This window comes from Phacochoerus africanus, chromosome 5 (assembly GCF_016906955.1).
Source record: "Phacochoerus africanus isolate WHEZ1 chromosome 5, ROS_Pafr_v1, whole genome shotgun sequence".
Lineage (NCBI taxonomy): Eukaryota > Metazoa > Chordata > Mammalia > Artiodactyla > Suidae > Phacochoerus > Phacochoerus africanus.
Window position 1 is genome coordinate 82101193 of NC_062548.1, and position 18928 is coordinate 82120120.

Consider the following 18928-nt stretch of genomic DNA (forward strand, 5'->3'; position numbering starts at 1 on the left):
TGAGTTATGTATGGACTCTTAATAATTGCATTTTGGAAATGACTCACATGATCATTTGAACTATAAAAACCTGGTTAAATTAGATCTGAGCTCCCCAGAATCCTCTTCCCTGTATGGTTTTGAGTTTGGTTTGGCCAAAAGTAGAATTTGCATGAGATTTGGAAGGCAGAATAAAGCAGCAACTCTTACTCTCCAAAGGCCACCACAGTTGCAGCAATGGGCAGACATAGAGAAGCCAAGAGGTCCCAGCTGTCCACCCCCGTCCACACCGCATTCTGCTCTTTAGGGGGACCTCTGGCCCTCCTGATCAGACTTAGCATCCCCTGATGTTTGAATGCCAGCCTTTGAAGGGAACAGCTCCCCTGGATTTCTCCACCAGCTCTCTACTCAGAGGCCCCATTCAGGCAGTTAGACATGCCTCCCTTCTCAGATGGACTGATGGGTTACCCCTCCGATCTTGCAACTCCCACTTCAAACCTTTACTTCTCTGGTGTCTCCCATACTACCGGTTCTGCTTCCCTAATTAAACCTTGACTGAATCAAGGTGGTGGCAATCTGGCCAGACAAAAGCAGCTTACCCACAGTCCCTCAGTGTGAGGAGGAACCAGAATTGGAGGCTTTGATATGCTTCCAGTGCCCATGCTCTTAATAACCACTTGTACAGCATTGCCTTGAAGAGGGAGGCAAGGAAGTGGGAGATGGGGGAGAAAGAAAGAGGCAAGGCTTGAAAGTTATAAATAAGGAGGGAGGAAACAATGAGAATAGATGGGGAGAAGGGGAGAAAAGCCAAGCAAAATCAAAGATAAAGGTGTTGGGATCGTGGCATTCCCAGCTCTATTTGCCTGGCCAATACTTCCTTTTTAGCACAGGCAGGGATTTTAATGATGGTTAATATATGCCAGAGGACTGCATATATTCTAGTGATCAGTTGTTGAAGCAAATGCCCTTTTGGTTTTACCCTTCTATTGGAAACTGAAGTTTCATTTTTTTTTTCTTTTTTTTTTAGGGCTGCACCTGCAGCATATGGAAGCTCCCAGGCTAGGGGTTGAAATGGAGTTGTAGCCACTGGCCTACACCATAGCCACAGCAACACTGGATCCTTAACCCACCAGGTGAGGCCGGGGATCGAACCTGCATCCTCATGGATACTGGTCCCATTCGTTTCCGCTGAGCCACGATAGGAACTCCAAAGTTTCATAAATTTTTTAAACAGAGAACCTAATAATTTCTCAAATTCTTCACTCTTTTGTTTAGCCTTGGGTAAGCAATTTTTTACAACCTTGCAAAAGTCAGTGGTAAATATCGGCTTGTAAGCCAACAGCCTTTATTACAGACTTGGTCCATGAGTTGAGAAATCAAATATTTTTATGCAACAGAACAATGACTAATAGTTTAATTTCAGATCATCATGTTCAACCGGGGTAATTATTAATTTAACTGTGTGATATTTAACATGAGGGATGCAGCAAACTTGGCACATAATTCCAAAATAGAGGTGTGAACTGTCATTTTCCCATGTGACTACTTGGTTTATCCTAGATATTTACTATGGATAATATTACAGCTGCCAAGAAGGCATAGAAATCGGTTCAAAATCTCATTGGATTCTCTTTCCCCCTTTGAAGCAGCTAAGACTCTAAGCACAGAAAGTGCTCTTCAAATGTCCTGATGTTCATGCAGGCGAGAGGGCACTGTGCGTGACTCTAAGGTCGAATCAACTCATCCTCACCATCATCCCGCATGATTGCCCACGCTCTACTCCAGACTTGCATTTTAAGCATTGGCCAGTGTGCGTCTGGCAAGACTATGCCAGGAGAACAGATTTTTATGAGAGGACGGGGATAGCAGAGATGATACTCTTGCCCCAAACCATCCCTTCTCTCCTGTAGACCTTGATGCCACGGTCCCTAGTCCAGCAGCCCGGCTGCAAAGAGAAAAGAGAACACTTTGACTTGCTGTAATAACCCAGTGCTCTCTTCCTGTCCCAAGAGGAGATTGAGAAGGGCAGACTCCCCTCAATGTATTGTTTCAAATGCAGTTATTTTAAAAGACTACTTCTCTTCCAGATTCATTTCACTAGATTTCACTGAGTTTTGCCTCTTAAGAGGTTGCCACAGCCTCAGAATGGTATCAGAAGGCAAATTTTGGATTTATTATTATTTACGTGTGTATTTATAAATAATTAAGGTTGTCGATAATTATTGTATAATTACTTATCATGATATTCTGATAAATAATTATTCACTATTTGCTATGACTAAGGAAAGAAAAGGAAATGTTAGTCCCTTGGTGTTTCTGGGGCAGGGGCTGGAAAACCACCTTTAGTCCCTCAGACTCAACTCCTTAAACCCAACCCCTCAGCGGCTATCAGCACAAGAACCAGGCACACGAAGCCCTAACCTTCAGCCTTTGTCTTGTACCTCTCACTATACCCCCTTTCATACTTCTTTTCCCTCCCAGATTCTGGCCTGCTGGGTTATTTTCCTATTTGTAGCCTCAGGCAGGTCTCTGCTTACCCCGTTGCCTTGCTGGTGCTGACCTCGGCCCCTCTCCCTGTTCACAGTTTGGATCCCTGGCGAGACCATGGACTCCCGCTCCTCAGCACAGACCCTCCCAGGTAGCAACTTCTCAGTTCATCGAGTAGAGAAGAGGAGCTGAAGACATAGGCAGAGGACTAAGAGACATGACGCTCTCTAAGAGCCTCAGTTCAGGGGGAGCTGTAACAACTTATTCTCCCTGCGTTGTGGCTCCGGGTGACAGTGTGGCCATCAGGATGTCAATGTTATGCTTGCACGGAGAGTACCTCTAGATGACCTTGGGCTTTTACTTGAACTCTGAAATAAATGGCAGGGCAGCAGGGGAGCCGTGGACAGGAAATGGGGGGAGGGGTGCAAAACCGAGAGACATTGAAAAACATACAAAGATCCAGTGTGTTTGCCTTGACTGGGTTTATAAGCAGGTAAGGCGCTCCTACACCATGGAGGCATTGCCCAATAAAGACCCAGAGCTACCACCTCACTTGTGGCCTTCATTAGGACCTTTTTTACTTTTTTTCCGTTTTATTGAAGTATAATTGATTTACAATGTGTTTAATTTCGACTGTACAGCAAAGCGATTCGTAATACATGTATATATATAGAGAGAGATTCTTTTTCACATTCTTTTCCATATGGTTTATCGTAAGATATTGAATATAGTCCCTGTGCTATACAATAGGGCCTTGCTGTTTATTCATTCTGTATATAATAATTTTCATCTAGTGACTCCAAACTCTCAAGCCACCCGTCACCCTCCTCCTTGGCAACCACCTGTCTGTTCTCTATGTCTGTGAGTCTGTTTCTGTTTCAGAGATAAGTTCCTTTTTGTCATATTTTAGATTCCACATATGTGATCACATGATATTTCTTTCTCTTTCTGATTTACTTACTTAGTATTATAATCTCTAGGTCCAGCCATGTTGGTGCAAATGACATTATTTCATTCTTTTTATGGCTGAGTAGTATTTCATTTTATGTATGTACCATATCGTCTTCCCATTCATCTGTCAGTGGACATTTAGGTTGTTTCCATGTCTTGGCAATTATAAAGTGCTGCTATGAACATAGGGGTGTGTGTATCTTTTTGAATTTTAGTTTTGGAACTTTTTTTTTACTTGATTCAGTTTGTACTCTGCTTCCACATTTGGCCTTGGTCAGCTGGAAAATTCTGAACTTTTGATTCATCTCCTCAATAATTCGAGTTGTATCCCTTGGGTTAGAGTTAGATACTGATCCTCAGTTGTAGGCTTTGATTTGCCTTCTCAAGAATACATCAAACGTGCTTTATGGAACATAATTGCTACATAGCCTTGTACTAGCAACAACCCCTATAGCCGCTCTTACAGGGGACTGCAGCCTCCAGCATAACCCAGTTTGCTCTAATCCTCAAGAAAGAGATTTGAACAATTGTAGAGTAAGATAGTGATGGAGAGAGGGAAGGAGTTACTAATATTTTTGAGCACTCTTTATAAACCAAATGTTCTTCTGGACATTTTGTTCATAGTATCACCTTTAATTTTCATGATCCATTAGAATGTAAATTCTTTGAGGCCAGAGATCTTTGCTGTTGGTAACTCCAGTGCCCAGAGTAGTGCCAGATGCATAGAAAATGCTCAGAAAACATTGGTTGAGCGCACATATCACTAAGGTCTTGGATTCTAAGTGCCATTCCCCAATAAAAAGAATCAAGACTTTTTCAGGAAATGGTTAACTCTTGGACTGGAGCAGAGAAAATGGAAGATGAGCCCAAAACATGTTGTGATCCCAGACAGAAAGTAGTGCTCAAAAAAACAAAAGGATATGGGCATGTCAAAGGGGCACAGAAACCAACCTGAAAGGGCTCCCCATGGCCAAAACTAGAACAATGTGAATAGAAAAATAAATATCATAGCATTAGATTATTACCTAAAATGTAAAATATACACAAGCCTATATGAATGAATGAATAAGAAAGAAACAACTCTTCCTTACCCAAGAATTTCAAATATTATATGTAAGTAGCACCTTCCAGAAGGCAGAGCTTCTTTACCCACCCACATTATCACTCTGAGGACTGGTTCCACCCTATCCCCAGCTCGGTTTTCAGGATCCATCAATCTAGCTAGGCCTCTACAGCTTGTAATGACCTTTTCCCAGTAGGTGTCCCAAGTTAAGACAATTTTTATAACTATTTGTCTGTTTAATATAATCTGGTCAAATTCTGCACCTAATATACACAATTTATATTAAGTTGAGTATTTTATACAGTTATGCAAGGGCTGAAAAAATAGTTTCTTTTCCTGTCCTAAGGTTTTAATAATACATTTATTAAATGCTTACTATGTGTAGGCGTATGTGTTCATTACTATAATCCCGAAAGTATTATTATCATTCATTTTTACAAAATGAAGAAACCGAGAGTCAGTGAGGTTAAATGACTTGCAGATGTAACTAGTAAGTGATAAAGCCTAAATTTAAACTTAGTCTGATCCCTAAGCCTGTATTTTCCCCACTGTGCCATGCTGCCTCACCTAGAAAAAGTAAAAGATCTGTAGATGTAGCATTCAATATGCAAAGCACTATGAAAACAGGTAGAACTAAAATTATGCCTACCAATTTTGTTTCAGATTCTGCATGTGTGCTGTGCTTATTGTTTCTTGCCTGATAATTTACTTTCTATACTTGCCTGACAGAGAAGGTAACAGATGCAGAGTGTGAGAGCAGAAGGAAAACAAAATGTGTCCTGATGTCAAAGTCAAAATTAACTCTAGCAAGAGAGAAAAGTTGAAGAAGACAATTTTCTTTGCACTAGAGTTTAGTTTAGGTCACTTGGGCTTCTACATCTTATAAATCATAGATGACATTGGACCTCTACTTTGGTTTGGGTTTTTTTAAATTATTTCCTTAATAGAAAGATTTTTAAAGAATAGATTGTTTAATGCTTCTCACTTATTTGCTTACATGCCTTTCTTTCCCTATTAGGGTCTATGATCCATGGAGACTACCATGTCTTATTTATCTTTTTATCCCCAGTGCCTGACAAAAAGCAGGGACTCCCAAAATGTGATTGAGTGAAGGAACGAAGTAAGGAAGGAACAACAAGCAAATTATTATCTAATCAACAAAGGAACGAAGAGGGTTAGTATCTAAGGCTAAATAAAGCCTTTTCTTTCCTAACCAGAGGGTTCCTTCCAGCCATCTATCAATCCTCTTCATAGGACAGGAACCTCTTTCCTCAGGTTTACAGGGTGCTTAAAAGGCAGATTCAAATTCAGCTGACACCCACTGAGAACCTGCTCTGTGTCTGGATCTTTCATGTATAATATCTTACGTAAAACATCTAATAACCCTGTAGCTATTTTTATCCCCATTTTTCAGATGAGGCTGCTTAGGCTCAGAGAAGTTAAATGCTTTGCCCAGAGTCATATAGCTAATAAGGCTGGAAGCTGAACCCCCTCCGGAAAAAAATCAGCACACACTTTGCTCGCTTTCTGTCACTTCCCCACGGGGCACCAACCCTATGTCTACTATATACCATATTTTGGTAGAGTTTTGTTTTGTTTTGTCTTTTTGCCTTTCCTAGGGCCGCACCCTCGGCATATGGAGGTTCCCAGGCTAGGGGTCTAATTGGAGCCATAGCCACCGGCCTACACCAGAGCCACAGCAACGCAGGATCCGAGCTGTGTCTGCGACCTACACCACAGCTCATTGCAACACTGGATCCTAAACCCACTGAGTAAGGCCAGGGATTGAACCTGCAACCTCATGGCTCTTGGTCAGATTCATCAACCACTGAGCCACAACGGGAACTCCGGTAGAGTTTTATGGCACACCTCTTGCATAGTTTAACATGCCTGAAATTGGGATGCATTTTATAAATGATAGCCTCTTAAATTTCTTGTGATGTGGTAGTGGTTTCTTAAAAAAAATTACATCCACCCTCTCTATCCTATGTCATTATCTCTGACCAAAAACTAGTGTTGGAAACCTCTCTTCTGTTTGTAGTGTCAAAAGGAAGCTGAAAGAACCTAACTGCAATAATTTAAAAAACAGTAGGAAGGTATCCCTGATCAAAAAAAATTTCTACCTCGTTTTTATTTTGTTACTTAAATACCAGACATTCTTAGCTTAATTTATAGTAGTTTAATTGGCTTTTTTCCTTTTAATTCCAACTGAGATGCCTCAGAGGCAATGGAGATTTTGACTGGGAGTGGATGAAAGGGCAGCTAGGGAGTTGAAGCCATTGAAAGGGCACTGGAGTACTTTGGCAAAGATAGGAAGGTGCCTCAGGGGAAAATTAAACAATAGGAGAGAGAAGTGGAGTTTAAGAAGGTAAATAAACATTGTCCACACAAAGATCACCATACATTAAAAAGAATATTTGTAAGGGAGCTATGGCAGGATGGTGACCATTAACAGCAGAAGGAAGGTCTTATTTCACATTTATGAGTAAATTAACCAAATGTCCAGGGTCAAGTGAAATGGTCCTTAATTTATATTTTGACACTAAACCATTTTAATATCACTGGTTATTACACTACCCTAAAACAGCTGTCACCTTTCATCTCTCTTATCAACCCCCCAAAATTCTCAAAATTGAGTATCTAGTTCTTGATCAGTGAGTATCTTGGAGGTCAGAAATCTCCTGTGTTTGACCCAGGGTCATTGGATCCACTTTTTTCTCTCTCATGTAGAAAGACTAGTTAGCTCGCCAAAAATTTTGTCTTAACCCAGAAGTCCAGGTCAAGGCCAAGGCACTTGTACAACCAGATCTATGCCCAGTGGGCCCAGCAATGGAGTAATAATAGCCTCTCTCTCACTGACTAGAAGGATCTGTATCTCAGTTTACTGGGAAGGCCAACATGGTGTCTACCATATCTACAGCAGCAATAGCACTCCAACCTACAGGTCCTGATGAGGGGATGTCAGGACGTGTGGAGGTCAGGGGAAATCCCAAGCTTTTCATTAAGCATGAGTGCCATGTTTTGTATCACATGATGTAATTCCATGTTTTTCGCTAATGGACCAGAGGAGGGGATCTGACTCATGGAAAGCCAATGTATAGGCTAATCATCCTATGAATAATCTGGTTCAAGAGTACTTTCTGATGGTTGTCCAAACTGGAGTGAGTTCTGTCTCTTTGAGAGACGAATGATACAGAGATGCAGTGATGCAGTGGTTCAGAGAAAGACAACTGGCAACCAGAAGTAGGAGAAGGAAACAGACACAGAAAGAGCAGACTCAAAAGGAGAAGCTAAGTTGCTTAAGTGTGGAACAGTAGAGATTGACAATAAGATCCTGAACACACTTCCAGTTCTATTTTCTGAGATAGCTGGCCATGGTTCCTAATTTTCCTGAGATGTTTTAATTATTCAGATTTATCCTGAGTTTTCCTGAGCTCCAGTGCATTGGTCAGAAGTGACTAAGTTTTGTGATAGTAGCAAATATCATGAATATCTCAGAAGTTTAACAAAACAGAGGATTATTTCACTTTTCACAGAATCTGCGCCAGATATAGGAGTCTGTGTGGGACATATGTCCTTCAACATTCCAGACTTCCAGCTGAGAACTATTCATTGGCTTTTAAATACATCTCTTAACATGTGATCTATTACTTCTACTCACAGCCATTGGCCAGAGCATATCACATGGTCCACTCAACTTCAGGGAAGATGAGAAATGGGATTTTTCCAAGTACTGAAAAGAATCAGGTACTTAAATATGGGATACCTTGTTACCATGCCTTAACCTCTTCTTGGTGCCTATGTTAATCATTTTAGCCCCTCCTATGCTTCACTGAAACCCATCAAGTGTTTCATTCATGTCATTTACTCACCTTTGATTCACTCTCAGACACACCTAGCCACACCTCTTGCCACTAGCAAATTTGATGCCTCATGATAAATAGCAAAACTTATAGCAAGCAGGGACTTGCCCTGTCGATGCTTTCAGCAGCCCTCTTTTCCCTTGTAAAATAAGAATAGTAGCAGAGAATGATGGATTTTTGCCATGTGGAAAAGGGGAGGGAGAAAATAATGGGAGCTAATGAGATCATCTCAGTAGGACCAAACTACTATAATTTATTTCTTTGTAAATTATTATAAAAAGAGTTAGGTTCAATCTGAAAAGAAAGAGAGAGCTAAAATTTACTGAGTATCTACTATGTGCAATCACTTCACACAGACTATCTCATTTATTTTCCACCAAGCAATATCTCTGGGCTATATATTACTCTTTTCCAACTGATAAAACCAAGGCATGAAGAAGTAATATGAATTCCCCAAGGTCGCACAACTATGATGACAGAATTCAATCCAGGCTTCTAAATCCAGATCTCCAAATCCATGCTTTCACAATTTCATGAAGCAGAAGTAGCAGCAAACCTAAAATACCTTCTGGGACAGACATTCCAGATTTTCTGGGGCTATTCCTAGAAGAAGTAAGATTCAGGAGGGATTGAATTGAGTTTCAGAAAGCCCCCAGGGCTTTTGAATATGGCAATCTCATGTATTCATTTATTCAAAAAGATTTAATGAATGAAGATAAAAAGAAACCAAAGAGACAAGACTGTAAATGCTTGTTCTTAAGCTGCTCTATTTAGGATAGCCCCACAAGTAAACAGACAATTATGATATGGTGGGATAAGCATATGGCGTTAAGGGCCCTAACCCAATGTTACCATTCAGTTCCCTGTGAAACAGACTCTAAGATGGATATTTCTACGTGGAAAGCTTGCTTTCAGGATCAACACCTGTAGGAAGAAGAGGAAGAAGAGAAAGAAGGTGAACTGGGCAGAAGAATAAATTGGGCCGTGATGCAGTTGCAACAAAGTCCTCAGCCTCTCCATGAGAGAGAATGGGGCTAGGATGGCATGCAAAGTTGTCCCCTTTGGGGCAATGGGACCAGGTCTTTACACTTCTGTGCATTTCTGTGACTAGTCATTGCATATGGGCTGCCCCCGAGAAGGAAGGCATGACCTGAGGAGTGGCTCTCTTCAACCAAGGGTAGTTTCCAAAATGTGATTTAGCAGAGATCTAAACTGCTACCAACACTCTCAGAAGTTAGAGGGATGAGTGTTTTAGTCCTGGGGAAGTAGAGGAATCCAAGCAGCACACTATCCCATCCACTCTTCCCACTGCAGGGAAGGTTTCCTGGAGAAGGTGGCCCTAGAGCTGAGTCCTAAAGGACAAGGAGGAGTTATCCAGGAGAAGGGCACGTACAAAGATGAGGCAGCCCAAGGAGAGTGCATGCAGGGCAGTTTATTGCACCTGGAGGAACAGATAATGCATCAGGGAGTGCTTCGTGCTGAGGTTTAGAACATGACAGGCTATGCTAGGGTGTTTGGATTTCTTCCTGAAGGCAATGGGAAGGCATTCACAATTTTTATTCAGAGAGTGATATATCAGAGTTGCTTTGCAGAAAGATCATTCTGGCAACAGGTGGGGAATATTTCAGATGAGAATGAAACCAAAGGAAGAGAAGCAGACTCATTAGGACACTGTGACAGTGACCCCAGAGAGAACACTTGAATTGACAAGTAGTAGAAACAGTGAGAATGGATACAAGAAGACATGATATTCCACAGACTTTCAGTGGGCAAAACTGGGAAAACTTTAAGATGTCAATTTGGAGTTCCTGTCATGGCTCAGCGGTAATGAACCCAACTAGTATCCATGAGGACACAGGTTCAATCCCTGGCCCCACTCAGTGAGTTAAGGATCCGGTGTTGCCATGAGCTGTGCTGTAGGTCGCAGATGCAGCTTGGATCTGGCATTGCTGTGGCCGTGGCATAGGCCGGCTGCAGCTCTAATTTGATCCCTAACCTGGGAACGTCCGTATGCTGCAGGTGTGGTCCTAAAAAAAAAAAAGAAAAGGCATTTAAATGATATGGGTAGGGAAAATTAAAGAGCCAAGGATGACGCAGAAGATGGCTCCATCCATTTGTTGATACAAATCTGGAGGGAAATACATTAAATTCAGTTTCGAACATATTGTCCATGGTGCTTTCCTGTGGAGATCTCCAGGACGGATGTTTGCCTTCCTCTGGAGCTCAGGAGAAAAATCCAGGTTGGAGACAGAGTTGGAAATCCACATGTGGATGGTCATAGAAGCCATGGGAACGGGCAAGCCCACCCAAGGAAAACGCTCTAAAACGTACATAGACACAAAAGAAAAGGTATTTAAGGTGGAGGGGAGCCCACAAAGAAATGCTAGAAATATATCAGGAGAGAGGGTTATCTTGGAAGTGAAACAAGAGGAAAATATGAAGAAGTGCCAGTGCTGGGAGTTCCCATTGTGGCTCACGAGGTTAAGAACCTGACATAGTGTCTGTGAAGATGAGGGTTCAGTCACTGGCCTCGATCAGTTGGGTTAAGGATCCAGCATTGCAGCAAGCTGTAGCATAGGTCATAAATAAGGCTGGGCTCCAGCGTTTCTGTGGCTGCAACTCCAATTCGACCCCTAGTCTGGGAAAAGGGACAAATAAAGACAGTTTTCCAGAGGACTAAATAGAGGATCACTGGTGAGCCTGGCAAGGAACATTTCAGTGACATGGAGAAGACAGGGTTGGAGAAAAGAGAATAAAGGAAACAGGGCTGAACCTTGAAGACATTATGCCAAGTGAAATGCCAGTCACCAAAGGACAAATACCGTATGATTCCCCTTGACTGAAGTACCCAGAATGTCAAGCTCAGAGACAGCAAGTGGAATGGTGGTTGCCAGAGGCTTGTGGTGGGGAAGGAGGAATAGAAAGTTATTATTTAGTGGGTATAGCATTTTGGTTGGGAAGATGAAAAAGTTCTCGAGACAGTGGTAATGGCTGCATAATAATGGGAATGTGCTTAATGCCAGGGAGCTGTACACTTGAAAATGGTTAAAATGGCAAATTTTATGTTACGCATATTTTACAAAAAGGAAAAAAGAGAGAGAATAAAGGAGTGAATGAGAGATGAGAAAATGGAGGGACTGAAGGTGGCCCCCTCTCTCAGGGAGCTCCAATGGGAAGAGAAGAAAGACAGAGTGAGAGCTAAAGGAGAGTGTGGGGTCTGGCAGGGGGTATTTTCGGAGAGAGCCAGTAAGGGTGCTCTCTGGAGACACTGAAGTAGAGCAAAGAGAAGCAGTGCTATGAGATGAGTGAGACAGAAGGCTGGTGAAACAGGGGCCTTGCAAGCTGCTGCTGACTCTCATTCTGGTGGATGCAGAGGGAGGTTGGATGACATAACTGGAGAAAAATAATTTTGACCCTAAAGTGTGGCAGAAGGTCTTACTCTACCCAGATAATTAACTTACACTGAGAAAACTGAGTACCACTAATGCTCTTTTGAAGTTTAAAAGTTAACATCTAGTTCATTGTGATTGTTTTTATAAATTATTTTCCATTATGGTTTATTACAGGAATGAATATGGTTCCCTGTGCTACACAGTAGGGCCTTGTTTGTCCATCCTGTATGTAATTTTTTACATCTGCAAATCCCAAACTCTCAAATCCATCCCTCCCCTGCCCGCCTCCCCCTTGGCAACCACAAGTCTGTTCTCTATGTCTGTGAGTCTGTTTCTGTTTGGTAGATAAGTTCCTTTGTGTCATATTTTAGATTCTGCATATAACTGGTATCACATGACACTTGTCTTTCTCTTTCTGAATTGCTTCACTGAGTATGAGAATCTCTAGTTGCATCCATGTTGTTGTAAATGGCATTATTTCTTTCTTTTTTACAGCTAAGTAATATTCCATTGTATATATTACCACATCTTTTTTTTTTTTTTTTAAACTGATCTAGTGTGCTTTTATTCAGCAATTCATGAACTGGGCAATATCGAATCTATCAGAGAGAAAGGGGTTCCAGAAAGCTATACAAAGCAAGAGATTTTTATAGATCAAAGTGAGCAGGAAGTTTTACTGGGTATTTACTGATTGGATTAAAGCAGGGTTACTTTTCTTTTTTTTTTTCTTTTTTTACTGTGCACATCCAGGAAACTTCACCATTTTTATTATCATTTTCTTTCTTTCTTTTTTCCATTATAGCTGGTTTACAGTGTTCTGTCAATTTTCTACTGTACAGCAAGGTGACCCAGTCACACATCACATCTTATTTATCCATTCATCTGTCAATGGATATTTAGATTGTTTCCATGTCTTGGCTATTGTAAATAGTGCTGCTATGAACATAGGGATGCATGCATCTTTTCAAATTAGAGTTTTGTCATTATGACTGCTTTAAGCAGCTAGTAGTGGTCACACAAGTCACTTCCAGATTAAATTGGTCAGTCAAATAAAAGCGTGTGTCATACATGTTGAATGGACATAATGATAATGTTGTGATCAGTTTTTATTTTTCCATTATATGTTGAATGATGTTTTATTTAAGAAAGGGCAAACATTACACTGTATTTGTTTCTGTCTAGACATAAAAGTTTATGAATTACAAAAACAGGAATCTTTGATATATCTGTTCATGAACATACACATACACTCACAAGTGTTTGTGGAAGATTTGGATGTTGGCCATGATTATGTAAATTTGCATCATTTCTTAGTTATATAAAGACAGGATCAGGAAATCAAATACAAACAAGGATTTACAGGCTTGTCTCTTCAATTTCTTTTTATCTTCATTGAGCCTTGGAATTTTTGTGGCAGCTTTTGAGTCCAATCTATGTGAATATGTAGATGATTGAAGAGCTTCCCTGTTTGGTACATGTGTATAATCTTGTCATTAAAAAAAAATACCTTCAGGAGTTCCCGTCGTGGCGCAGTGGTTAACGAACCCGACTAGGAACCATGAGGTTTCGGGTTCGGTCCCTGCCCTTGCTCAGTGGGTTAACAATCCGGCGTTGCCCTGAGCTGTGGTATAGGTTGCAGACGTGGCTCGGAGCAGCCCAAAGAAATAGCAAAAAAAAAAAAAAAAAAAAAACCTTCAGGAACTCCTGTTGTGGTTCAGTGGGTTAAGAACCTTCCATAGTGTCCATAAGGATGCAGGTTTGATCCCTGGCCTCATTCAGTGGGTTGGGGATCTGCAAGTGCCGTGTAAGTTGTAGATGTAGCTTGGATCTAGTGTTGCCATGGCTGTGCTGTAGGCCTGCAGCTGTATCTCCAATTGGACCCCTAGATGGGGAACTTCCATATGCTGCAGGTGCAGCTATAAAAAGAAAAAAATACCTTCAGGGTCATACTTTGAGTTGGTAATTATGACACTAATATATAAATTTCTGTATATTTATATAACATATTTTTGGGGGGATATCTATATCAAAAAAAGAAGAAAATTTAAAGTCTTTATTTGACATGTAAGAAGTATGTCATAACTGTCACAAAAGATAAATAATGCAAGTATGACACAAAGACAAGTATGTCTTAGGAGCTACCAGTATCACATCCATTGTATGTGCATGGACATTAGGAATTTGAGGATATGCCACATTAAAAATGAAAGATGACATTGTTCCCTGAGGTCTGGAACATGTGAACCAATTAAAAGTTGTAGGGAGAAAAAGGAAAGGAAATTAAAAGATTAGTCTTTTCTGAGAAGATGTCAAGCAGGTGGAGATAAGGTTCCCTTTCAATATTTCCTTTAATAAGCAGGAAATAGGTTTGTCCTGTCTTTATACTTCTGTTAAAATGCTTCCTTTCCTTTAAAGGGGAAGAAATAGGACATTACATTCTTTTAATGAGTCTACTATTAGAGCCTCATCTAGGGTGCAAAGTGCCCATTCTAGGCCAGTTACTCAATTGTTGTTTTGACAAGGTCTGTCACACTGATTCAATTTTTTTCTTTTTTCTTTTTAAAAAAGGCCACACCCACAGAATATGGAAGTTCCCAGGCTAGGGGTCAAATCAGAGCTACAGCTGCCGGCCTATGCCACAGCCACAACAAGGCAGGATCCAAGCCACATCTCCAACCTACACCACAGCTCACGGCAACACTGGTTCACTGACCCACTGAGAGAGGCCAGGGATTGAACTCATATCCTCATGGATACTAGTCGGATTTGTTTCAGCTGCGCCACAACGGGAACTCCTGATTCAATATTTTTAACAGGAGTTTTTGGCCACACCCACAGCATGTGGAAGTTTTTGGGCCAGGGATCAAACCTGCACCATAGCAGTGACCTGAGCCACTGCAGGGAAAACCATGGATCCTTAACCAATTGCACCACAAGTCAATCTCCACACTGATTCAATATTTAAATAATTCCTTAGAAAATATAATTGTAGTAAATATTTTTAAAGGAGAAATATGTTCTCTTACATGGTTGAAGTGCTGTCCTAATAATAGATGGACTCTTTTGAACTTACAGATTAAATAGTATGTATGCACTATATAAAGACCTAGGCTGGAAGAAAGAATTTTCAGTGTACTCTGGCCTAGCAAAGCTTAATAAATATTTCTCTCTGTGTTGTTATAAACTCAGATTATATTTCATAAAATTTATGAAGTCCATCAGAAGACCTACTCAAAATCGGTTATTTTTTTATTAATTAAATGTTCTAAGTTTCTAATGAATGTGGGACCTACCTTTAGAAACTCTCCAATGTTCCTAAATATCATTAGAAATCAAAGTAAGACTTTCCTAAGAATGTTAAACCATTATCCTCTATGATGTTCAAACATTTTGAAACAAAAATCAAAGTGAATGGCTTAACATGCTTTCAAAACAGACTACTAACATTGGAACTGTCTTGGAAAATTTAGAAAAAGTTATTGTAGGTACACGTTTTCCTTTCTCTTGTACTTTAAACTACATCCATTTCTTTGATTTTTTCCCCCCACAGTTAGCAAAAGAGCTTGAACAAAACTTTTATTTGTGATTATGTTTTTGTCATTGACAGAAAGCACCACTTTTGAGAGCACAGTTAAATAAGTCTAAATAATTAGCTCTCACACAGTTTTCTTGCAACAAAGTAAAAGCTATTCGGTAACAAATAGTGTTTTTGTTTGTTTGAATGTTGTCTATGATCATTAACCAATTGAAAATTTCTTAGTTACTATTTTTTAATTATTAAACTTTTTCATTAAAAATACATCGAACACCTAAACAGGACATTGAACTTTAAAAGAGCATGCAGGTCAATAAAACTAATGTGCAATAGGTGAAAACATGATTTTCTTATACTTCCAGGAATACTTTCTTGAAGTTTTTTTTCAAATGCTCCCTTGAATAAGCTGGAGAAAAAAGGTTTCTAACTAGTGTTGAGTTATCTGAGAGCTACTAGAGAAGCAATAGCTAATTTTTTGAAAACTAGAAATAAGTATATTACTCTCAAATTACATTGGTTGTAGCTTTAAGCTTTTTTGCCTTTTTGTAGCTCAGAAGCCATGTTATGAATAATGACTATCATTATGAGCCCGATCGTCAATACAGCGCTGTATCTGGGAAAGTGTAGGAAACAGTTAAGCACTGCATGAAAGCCTGCCGTATGTAGTGCTCTTTAAAGTAAATCCCTGTGTTTACTTGGCATTGAATACCTGAATTTTAAGTCACAAGTCTTTGAAGAACATCTAGTATGGGGAGAAATCCAATTATTTTACCTTTCGAATAGCTTAAACTCCTGATAAATTATAATTTCTCATAACTTGTAGAAACACTTTTTAGATGCTGCATGATTCAGTATTAACACATAATCCGACTTGGTATGAAGATGTTGGGACTATTTATATTGGGCCCTGTGACACAAAATAGTGTTAACCTTTATTTAATATGTCTATTTGTACTAGTTCCCAATATAGGAAACTTTATCTGGTTTCATTAGAAAAGAGATATTCCAGAACTTTTTCAGAAATTTAAGCTCATCTCTTTAAATCCACAAATTAGTGCTATTTTCACCATGCCTTTTTTTTTTTTTTTTTTTTTTGCTTTTTAGGACTGTACCCGAAGCATATGGCCATTCCCAGGTTAGGGGTTGAATCAGAGCTGTGGCTGCTGGCCTACGCCAGAGCCACAGCAATGCAGGATCCAAGCCACATCTGCAACCTACACCACAGCTCACTGGCAACACCAGATCCTTAACCCACCCAATAAAGCCAGAGTCTTCATGGATGCTAGTCAGATTCGTTAACCACTGAGCTACGATGGGAACTCCTCGCCATGTTTATTTTTATTTTTTATTTTTGGCCATGACTGCAGCATGCAGAAGTTCCCGAGCCAGGGATCAACCCCGTACCACACCCATGATAACACTGGCTCTTTAATCCACTGAGCTACCAGGGAACTCCTCACCACGTCTATTTTTAGATTTTTTTAAATATACTATACATTTTCTTTTTGTTTGTTTGTTTGTCTGTCTTTTGTCCTTCTAGGGCTGAATCCATGGCATATGGAGGTTCCCAGGCTAGGGGTCTAATCGGAGCTGTTGCTGCCAGCTTATACCACAGCCACAGCAACGCCAGGTTCAAGCCGCATCTGCAACCTACACCACAGCTCACGGCAACGCCGGATCCTTACCCACTAATGGAGGCCAGGGAGCGAACCTGCAACCTCATGGTTCCTAGCTGGATTATTTTCCGCTGCAGCATGACAGGAACTCCAAAAATATACTATACATTTTCTTAAACATGTAATGTAACCAGTTCTTGATTGTTTAGGTCTCAATTTTACACATTTATTATTGTACCGTTTTTACTTTTAACCATTTTATGCATTGTACAAGGCCCTTGCTGGCTGATATAGTGTATTCAGGGCTTTTTTTTTCCTTTTTTCTTTCTTCTTTTTTTTTTTTAACACGTATTGGTCTAGACTGAAATGCTGTCTAAGTTCTTGCTTTCAGGGTTTTGTTTAAGTAGTGAGATGTAGGAGAAAGAAATTAAGCTTTCGTGTCACATAGACCTAGATTTCAATCCCTTGTCCACTATTGACTAATTATGCAATTTGGGGAAATTTATTTAACTCTTTTCAGCTTCAGTTTCTTCATCTGAAAAGTGCTTATGCTAACTTGAAGCATGGTTGCAAAGAGGGAGTTCAGTAATAACTGTAAAGGGTCTGGTGCTCCCGAGCTTCAGCTTTCTTCCTTGTTCTGCTGTCAGTGTCAGTTCTTGCTCCTGCCACCTCTCTTCTCTTGCATTTCCTTGTCCCTTGTAGACTCCGACAGCAAGAACTTCCTCTGACCTATTCATCACTGGATGTCTGCCACGAATACTTGACAGTATGGTCTCTGGTAAAACACTTGTATTTGAATCCTGACTCTATCCGTTTCTACTGTGTGATCTTGGGCAAATTTATCATCCTCTTTCTACCTCAGTTTCCTAGTCTGTGAAATGAGGGGACTCAAAATACATAACTCATAGCCTCAGATTAGCCATTGATGTAACATCCCTCACACATAGTAAACACACAGTAGGGTCTATCATGACTGGGGAACAACAACAACAACAACAAACAAAACAGCATGTTTATTGCTTCTAATCTTTGTAGCCTGGAAATGAAATAACCATATTTATTTAAATGAGCTTAAGTATTAGAAATATTTCTGCTAGTAAAATTTGTGAGCTTTAGTGTAAATTTTCAAACCTTTTTCCCCCAGCAGCTCAAAAATTTTAGTCTTTTTTTTTTTTTTGGTTTTTAGGGCCGTACCCGAGACATATGGAGGTTGATATGCTGGATCCTTAACCCACTGAGCAAGGCCAGGGATCAAACCCGTGTCCTCATGGATGCTAGTCAGATTCATTTCTACTGAGCCATGACAGGAAATCCAAAAGTTTTACTTTTACCTCTGGTTTAGAGGGCCCTATTTCAATTGCTGGGTAAGTGATCTCTTGGAAATTTGAATTTTTACTGTATAGGACTGTGAGAAGACCTACCTTTTTTTATGAACATGTTATTTTAATCCATTTTATCTGTAGAGATAATTTTGTTTGTTTGTTTTTTGTTTTGTTTTGTTTTTTGCCTTTTCTGGGGCCGCTCCGGCGGCGGCATATGGAAGTTCCCAGGCTAGGGGTCCAGTTGGAGCTGTAGCTGCCGGCCTACACCAGAGCCACAGCAACGCAGGATCCGAGCCACATCTGCGACCTACACCACAGCTCACGGCAACTCCGGATCCTTAACCCACTGAGCAAGGCCAGGGATCAAACCTGCAATCTCATGGTTCCTAGTTGGATTCGTTAACCACTGAGCCACAACGAGAACTCCCCTGTAGAGTTAGATTTGAAGTTTCTTATAAACTAACTAGTTTGCCTGTGTTCTCACATATTAATGTTTGCCTTTTATTCACATGAGGCCAATCATGTCAGTAGCCAAGGCCACATTTCAACATGTCATCAGTAAAAATTCACGGCAGTTGTGAATCTTAACACCAAACGTGTTTCATAATTGAATAGAACTGTCAGATATTTACATTATATATTCCATTTCTTTGTGTTTCAGTATTACCTATTTGTCTTCCACTCTTTGCTCCATCTATTCCTCCAGTTGAATAATCCTTT